This window comes from Rhagoletis pomonella, unplaced genomic scaffold (genome assembly GCF_013731165.1).
Source record: "Rhagoletis pomonella isolate Grant_MI unplaced genomic scaffold, Rhpom_1.0 Rhpom_scaffold_00003, whole genome shotgun sequence".
NCBI lineage: Eukaryota > Metazoa > Arthropoda > Insecta > Diptera > Tephritidae > Rhagoletis > Rhagoletis pomonella.
In genome coordinates, this window is record NW_023458557.1 from 12,705,984 (window position 1) to 12,714,380 (window position 8,397).

The 8,397-nt window shown below is 33.5% G+C and overlaps 1 protein-coding gene across 1 annotated transcript in view; it reads right to left on the bottom strand.

The window, feature by feature from the left end:
• Window positions 1-8,397, bottom strand: part of LOC118736047 (protein wingless-like) — a 127,633-nt gene that overhangs the window by 30,501 nt on the left and 88,735 nt on the right. The window lies entirely within an intron of this gene.

Genomic DNA, 8,397 nt, shown 5'->3' on the forward strand with positions numbered 1-8,397 from the left:
AGTAAAAGATGTCCACGATTTTTTATTCACATCTTTAAATAAAAAAACTGTTCCTGAGGATGACACTCTGGCTCTTGTGACGGCGTTAAACTTATCGAAATGGCAGTATTTGGCGTTAAGGACCTTTTTAAGCGACAAGGATATAGTGGCTTTTCCTTCTTATCAAAAGTTAATTGAGAAGAAGAAGGAATGCTATCCGCCACCAGAAGATATAACTATCACTGAATCAGGAGCACAGATAAAACTACAAGCACTTTTGGATTTAACAGCTGAAAAAATCATGAGAGTGGCAGATATAAATGACAACGGTGAAGTTATGAAACTTGTTGGCAAATACGGGATGGATGGTGCATCATCACAGAGCTGTTATAAACAAAAGCCGGTCACAAGTGACATTACAAGTGAGTCTTCTGCTTTTATGGTGAGTTATGTCCCACTGCGTCTTGTGCGTGGTGATGCTATCGTATGGGAAAATCCACGTTCTTCTTCAACAAACCTCAGCAGACCCGTTATGTTTCAATTTAAACAAGAAACTAAGGAGTACATTCAGCAAGTGGAAGCGGAAATTAGCGAAGAAATAGCGAACTTGGTGCCCACTAAATCAGGCGGATTTGAAATTATTCACAATTTGTATTTGACAATGATCGATGGAAAAGTAGCTACGGCACTTTCGGAGACCCAGTCTGCTGCCACTTGCAATATTTGCCTTACCACGCCTAAGGATATGAACAACTTGGATCTTGTTTATAATAAGCCAGTGAATGTTGACATATACAAATATGGATTATCTTCACTTCACATGTGGATAAGATGCATGGAGTGTATTTTACACATATCACACAATATAGACTTCAAGAAATGGGCAGCTAGAGGTGAAGATAAAGTACTCCAAAAAGCAAAAAAACACTTGACCCAGAAAGAATTTTTTACTGTCACGGGATTACTGATAGATATTGTAAAGCAAGGCCTCGGTACAACTAATGACGGCAACACAGCCAGGAGGTTCTTCCGAGATTACGAGAAGTCTGCAGAGATTACGGGTGTAGACAGCCGCTTAATAAAGCGATTTGCTGTAATTTTGCAAGCTATTGCTTCCGGGAGAAATATTGAAACAGAAAAAATTAGACAATTTTGCAAAGAAACAACGGAACTATATGTCAGCTTGTACCCTTGGTACCACATGCCTGCTAGTGTTCATAAGCTATTAGTGCATGGTGCAGATATTTGCCAACATTACTCCTTTATACCAATTGGAATGCTGTCGGAAGAAGCTGCTGAAGCACGAAATAAAGATTTTCGAGCGGTCAGGGAAAGACATTCGCGAAAGATTGGCCGAATACAAACCAACGAAGATATCCTGCACAACTTTTTGATAAGTTCAGATCCCTATATAACGCACATAAAACCAAAATTTAGTAAAGTGAAAAGTCTAGAGATGTTTCCAGAAGCAGTGGAAATACTCAAAGAGCAAGTTCCATACGACCTGCGTGAGATCGAAAACGAATCTCTACCGGATCCAGTTGCATAGCTAGTCTAAATTTATAGTTTATTGTATTCTTAGTTGTAATTAACTCGGTTAAAGACTATCTAATGCCTTTAATTTTGCTATTAAAATTTTTATTAAGTTTCTGTATCTGTTCAAGTCGTAGACTTATCTTTTTTTCTTAAAAAGTAGGCCATATTTTACAAAATTGCTTATAATAAAGTTCACAGAAAAAAAATCAGATCGATTCTTGGAATCTCGGCCCTAATTGAATAATTTCTTGATTTGGGACTGGCGTGGCAATACTTTATATTCAGTAGGAATGTCGTTCAATCTTCGCATATACCTTTGAAGGTTTCGAAGAATCTGGAAAGGTATATTTTTTCCTTTTCGTTAGAATGCTAGTAGTTATCCTACCTGAAACGCCTTCAAAACCACCGTATTGTCTATTTTCCTTAATATGCCTTTAGCTATACTAAGCGATTATTAAATAAACAAAGGGTAGGTAGAGAGCTTTTACAAGATCTCAACATACCCCTAGAACTTCAGGAAAAAAGGGTGTTTGCACACAAAAGCATTTGCTCGCCTTTTTAAGGAAATTGTGAAACCAAGGCTCGATTGGTAATTTTTTTTTTATTCTGTGTAATTATTTGAAGGCCATTATACTTAGTGTATTTTATGATATACCGACTTACATATAAACTACCTGTATTTTACATATGTGTCTGACGGAAGAAACTTAAGCGGTTAAAAAAATTTTAGAATCTCCACGAGAAATATCCGTATACAAAGTAAAACGAATTTCCACCGGACTCAGATCCAAAGATAGGCTAAATTTATAGTTTATTGTGTTATTTACTGTAATTAACCCTATAATGCCTTTAATTTTAATATTGCTGTTAAAATTTTTTTTTAAGTGTCTGTATTTTTTAGGGTCGCAGACTTATGCAATAGGTTTCTATAGAGAAATTGTGGACAATATGGCCGTCTACAATGTGCCATAAGCCGCATTTCGGATCCGTGGTTAGTGCGCTTTAAAATTCTAAAAATGGGTTTTTCTCCATATAAAAAAAAAATAATAATTTTTTTCTTAAAAAGTAGGCCATATTTTACAAAATCGCTAATAATAAAAGTTATTTATAATTGCGTAAGCAGTCCACAGAAAAAAAATCAGATCGATTCGTTGAATTTTGGCCCTAATTTCATAATTTCTTGATTTGGGACCAGTGTGCAGCCTCACCGGCACCGTCACCATCACCGTCAACGATGGTTATGCGTCAAGTTACACACAAATCGTTTGACATTGCGCCCGAAAAATCTTTAACTCGCTGATACTCTTTGCAAAATTCGCATTTCTCTTTTTCACTTCTTCTATTAGGTTTTCCTCCATTATTTTCTACATTTCGTTTTTCCATAAATATTAATATTTTCACAAACTGGAAAAACTTACGTTCAAACATGTAAACAAAACACTGAAAACACTTTTGACGCAATCGCATAAGCAAAATTGAGAGTTGAGCTAATTTGTGCGCCACCGTCACCGTCAGCGTGCTCGTGTAACTTGCTTCATACAAATACACCAAATCAGTTTTTTTGACAACTGCCGGTGATGTGACGGCGACGCAATGCACGTTACGTACTTTCACTTTTAGTAATCGTTTCTGCGTTTGCTTTGACTGAAACTACTTTCTTTTCCAGAAGCATAAGCAGAAGCAAAAGCAAATGAAATAAAACTTATTGCAGTTTTTTAAAAACTCGCCACACTACTTATTATAAGTGCTCGGAATCTCATGCAAATGCATGTTTTTATTGGGCATCTTCAAACGGAAATGGTGAAGTTATCTTTATGAATAATGAAATTTCCTTTATAATGGCATTCAATCGTCAGTGCATATTTTTGCATATTTTGCAGTAAATGCATGATTTTGCATATTTTGCGAAAACACCTGTTTTTACATATTTACCGCGTATCAGCAAAATGCAAAACCGCGTATCGGCAAAATGCAAAACCGCGTATGTGAAGTCTTAGAAATTATTTTCTAGAGTGTAAAAGCACTAATATTTCAAAATGTATATATTTCAGGACGAATGGATAAGGATTGAGCCAAGAGCTTGTGTGAGCAAATCCAATTTTTGGCAGCCAATGTCAGTTACGCGGTTTTGCAGAATGACGATACGCGGTTTTGTACTTTAAACGACGATATGTTTTCCGCATATTTTAACTTTATTTATTTACACCCATTTAAATTTATTGCGATTTCTTTTGTCAAAAAAAATACCTATAATGTTTCCCAAATATTCATGCGAATATCTTCTCGTATGTTTTAGAGTCCAGCTGCCTCTCTCTGTATGACGCACTGAAATTCATTAAAGTCGCCAAATGGCTGTAGGTTGCACGGGCTGTGGAACCAAAATGGCAAACTTTCTAATTGCTTGTCACCAGGGTGAGAATCCACTTGAACCAGCCAAAGATTCATCTGAACCGCTATTAAACTGTGAATGTTTCTATTTACAGCAGACAGTCTGCTTGATTATAAACTAATCTTATACATAAGTATGTATTGTATTTTGAAGTGAATTATTTTTTTGTAAAATACAAGTGGTACATATTTCTTTTTCTATCGGCATATTTTATTTGTTTATAGCGCATATTTTTGAATTTTGAGCGCATAATATGCGCATATTTTCGATTTTTTAGTGCATGAGATTCCGAGCCCTACTTATTATAGTTTATTTACAGATCAGTTGGCTCCATATAATGACAATGCAGCAAAGGTAATATTACTTAAAATAAAATATAATTTTTCAGTACAAATATTGTTAAGCTCTTTTTGCATTGATAACCTACACGGTTAAAAATTTCGGTTTTAATTTTAAACTTTTTGGACTACATATATGACCAAACTAAATTCAGTTTCAAATACAAACCTTCCAAGTTTAAAAAAAAGAGAGCACATATGTTGGGTTTAGAATTTAAACAATTCGGTTTAAATGTTAAACCCAAACATTTTCATAATTAAGAATAAAAAAAAAACAATCTTAAATTTCATGCTCCGTCTGGTTGGGATTGAACCCGGACAGCCTTGGTAGCAACCAATTGTATCAAGCATCTTTGCACACTCAGATACAGCCACGCATGTAAATGTGCTTTCATATGTTGAGTTTGAATCAACACCACAATTCGCTGTGCAAACATATTCTATTTCGGTTTAGATTTTAAACCAAATTTTCTATATATGAAACCTAGGAACTAGAATTAAAACATTTTGGTTTGATTTTTAAACCACGAACTTTTTGGGCTAAAATTTAAACCAGAATATATTAAAATTTGCATAAAACTATTGACTGGTTTAAAAAGTAGACTATAAAAGTTTAAAAAAGGCAGTAGTCCCAGCGCGGTTTAAAAATTAAACCCAAATTTTTGACCGTGTAGATATCCCTTATTTCTTAAAACTGTGTGAACAAAAAACAAACCACGATTGAATTTTGAATAATAATATCGTTCTGAAAACACGAAGTTCTTAAAGAAACACAAAAAAAACAAGATACTAAAAAGGAGTATTTTAGATACTCCTTCCGAAAAGAAATATAGTATACAAAGGAGAGTCGACAACACTGGAAATATTCATGTCGATCTTTCAAAATTACAACAACAACGTCACACAGTGGGGTAAATGGTGCCACATATCGAGACTAATTCTCCGTGGCTGCCAAAACCTGGACGTGCTCGAAAAATTTTTGAGATAAAATACGACCAAATTTTGATGAACAGTGTTATAAGATCCGCATTGTTCGTTGGGTTTAAAAAATGAGGTACCAAGTGTAAGGTTATTGTCTCCGCATGTGCAATAATAATGTTGCCACTTATTTAAAAATTAGTACCTTATATATAATACTCGAAGCCATTTCTGTTAATGACATCATATTTGTACAGTAATTTAAATGTTCAAAAGGAAATGTCAAATGAAACACCTTAGCCATCAGATGTTCATTAAGGTTATATTTTTTCGAATCGGATTACTTGTACGAAAAATTATAAGAAGTGGGCTGTTCGTTGGACTAAAAACCGAGGGGTCAAATGAAAGGACATGGATGTACAACAAGGTTCTATTTTTTTGAGCAGAGAGAGCCTGTCAAAAAAATTATAAGATACGCACCGTTCGTTGCATTAAAAAATGAGATGTCAAATGAAAGGGCTTGGCAATTGGGTATGCAATAAGTTTTTATTTTTTTAATAGGGTTGCCTTAAAAAGTTACTACATGTCCCTTTCGCGGACAAACTGGTAGACAACCGTCAAATTTGTGTAAAAACATAAGAATTTACGGCAGATAATTCGATATAAATTTACGGTTTCCTCAGAAGTAAGTGCAGTGAGAATGGAAATGACTTGCTGTAACGAGAAGATTGCTCTTATAAGAAATTTACTAAAATGTCAAATTAAAAAAAAAAGATTCCTTCGTTTGATCATTTGTTTATATATGAACTTTGACATTAAATCCCTTTAAAGAGAACCGCACTGAGTTATCAATCATACCTTATTAGTATCTACATATGTACCCATTCAGCGCATGGAGAAGCCTCGTGCACACAATGCCAGCTAGTATATATAATATATATGTATATATAATATATATGTATATATATATATTATATATGTATACAATAATTGCTCGTAATAAGATAAGATCACATCATGAGATACACATTTATGCACAACTAGAGTTACTGTCAAAATTCAACAATTTTTCTGGTTTTTAAGAGCCTTGGAGAGGTTTTCTAACTTAGAACGTAGCTAAGCTTGTAAGGTACAAAGTAACTTACCGGAAAATCTTCTGCTTTGGAACTAAACCGTAACTACAATTTTTTATTTCTTTGAAAGTCTTTGGAGGACTTCGGCAGGACTTGGAATTGACGCGATACATTCCAGTTTGTCGATAAATTTCAATGAATTGATACATATCGATAATTCGATGAATTTCAAAAACACTAAAATCCGATAACTCAACGAAATTCGATAACGCGACTCATTTCAATAACTGTGAAATTCGAGGGCTTGATAAATTTCGATAACTCAAAAGTGAATATCTCGCGATAAAAATCGATATCTCGATAAACTTTGAATACCTTTATAAATTTTTAATTTTGACAGCTCAGTATTTTTCGAAAGCTATCGACAAATTTCGATAACTCGTTTGACCCTGTTAGCACGAAAAATTCGATAAGCAGTAATAAGCCGGTAAACTTATATAACCTAGAAATTTCGATAAATCGATATATTTTGAGAATTCCATAAACTTCGATTCGATGAATTTCAGTAGATCAATTTTTATCGATAACTCTGTAAGTTGAAAGAACTGAATGCATTAGGACAACTCGAAAAAGATTCGCTAAGTCTAAAATTAATGATAATTCAATAAATATCGATAACTTGACAAATTTCGATAATCCCATAAATTTGTATAGCTCGATTACTATCCGTAAATTACGCCAACTAAGTTTCTGTGTCTATAAACTTTGACAATAAACATTAATCAATTTGAATAATTCGAACGTTGCGATAACTCAATAAGCATGGATAGCTCGATAAATTTCGATAACAATAAACTTCGATGATTCGATAAATTTCGTTGACTTTTATGACTGCATTTATTTCGTTTCCTATATTAATTATTTTACTCTTTCAGTTACCCTAATTAGATAATTCTCATTGTCTCCATTTTCGTCTTTATCTTCACTTTTACCATCCCTTTTTTGCCTTCATCGTTGTCATTTATATGTTCATCTTTTTATATATATATATGGCCGCAATTTTCAACCAATTTTAAAACCATAAACCATAAACCATTTCCTTATCTACAGAAAAATACCTTTTCAATAATGTTCTTGGTTTCGAAATCGGTTTGGGACAATCGCCAAACGAACGGATACAAAATGTATATTAGCGTATTAATATATAGATATGCAGAATAAAGTGGTCAGGGGCAAATATATCTCAGTCAAACCTTAATGGATTTTTAAAATTTATAGTTCGTTGAATATTAATATATACACCAGTAAACAAATTAGTGGGAAAATTAAAAAAATTAATTAGATTTTTCGTATTTGTATCCTATAATAATCCTCCGGCATTTCTTAAAATAAATTTACAACTTATACATGGTTGTAAGTTGTTAGGGAAGCGTTTTATCCTAAATGACATATAAATAATTTTCATCAGATAAACAGAAATTAAGTTACGAAATATTAATGGTTTAACCTATTAAAGATACGTTTTTCGACCCTAAGTCCAGATTTTGAAGGTGTATTCAAAATTCTATGTTTACAGATTTCTTGTACTTCATTAAATCTATAACTTTGAGTCATTTTAATTATATGTTATACATATATGTGGAGTAAATATTTATCTTATAAAATGTATAAAAACGCCATTTTATAAAGCTCTTTAAACCTACTTTATTTTTTATGAATAAGGCCATTAGTCTACAGAAATTATTAATTGTAACAGACCATTATATTCATTATAATTTTAAAAGCTTTGTAAGCTAAGATTACATAAATTACACAGCCACACAAAAAAAAATTTGTGTTCTGACCCAAAGGTCTCACTATGTGTACTCTATGTTTTTGGGATCGCTGAATCCGAATCCGAGGTCCATTTAACCCCATCAGTTCGGGGTTTGATATAACCCCAGAAAACCAATATGGCGGACACCTTTTGGAAAAATTCATCGGATTCGCTTGAAACTCGTTACTCGGGGGTTTTCGGGGTCGCTAATTACGAATATGATATTATTTTTTCAAAATTCAAAATGGCGGATCCAATATGGCGGACACATTTTTGTAAAATTCATCGGATTCGCTTGAAAATCGTTACTCAGGGGTTTTGGGAGTCACCGATTACGAATTTGATGTC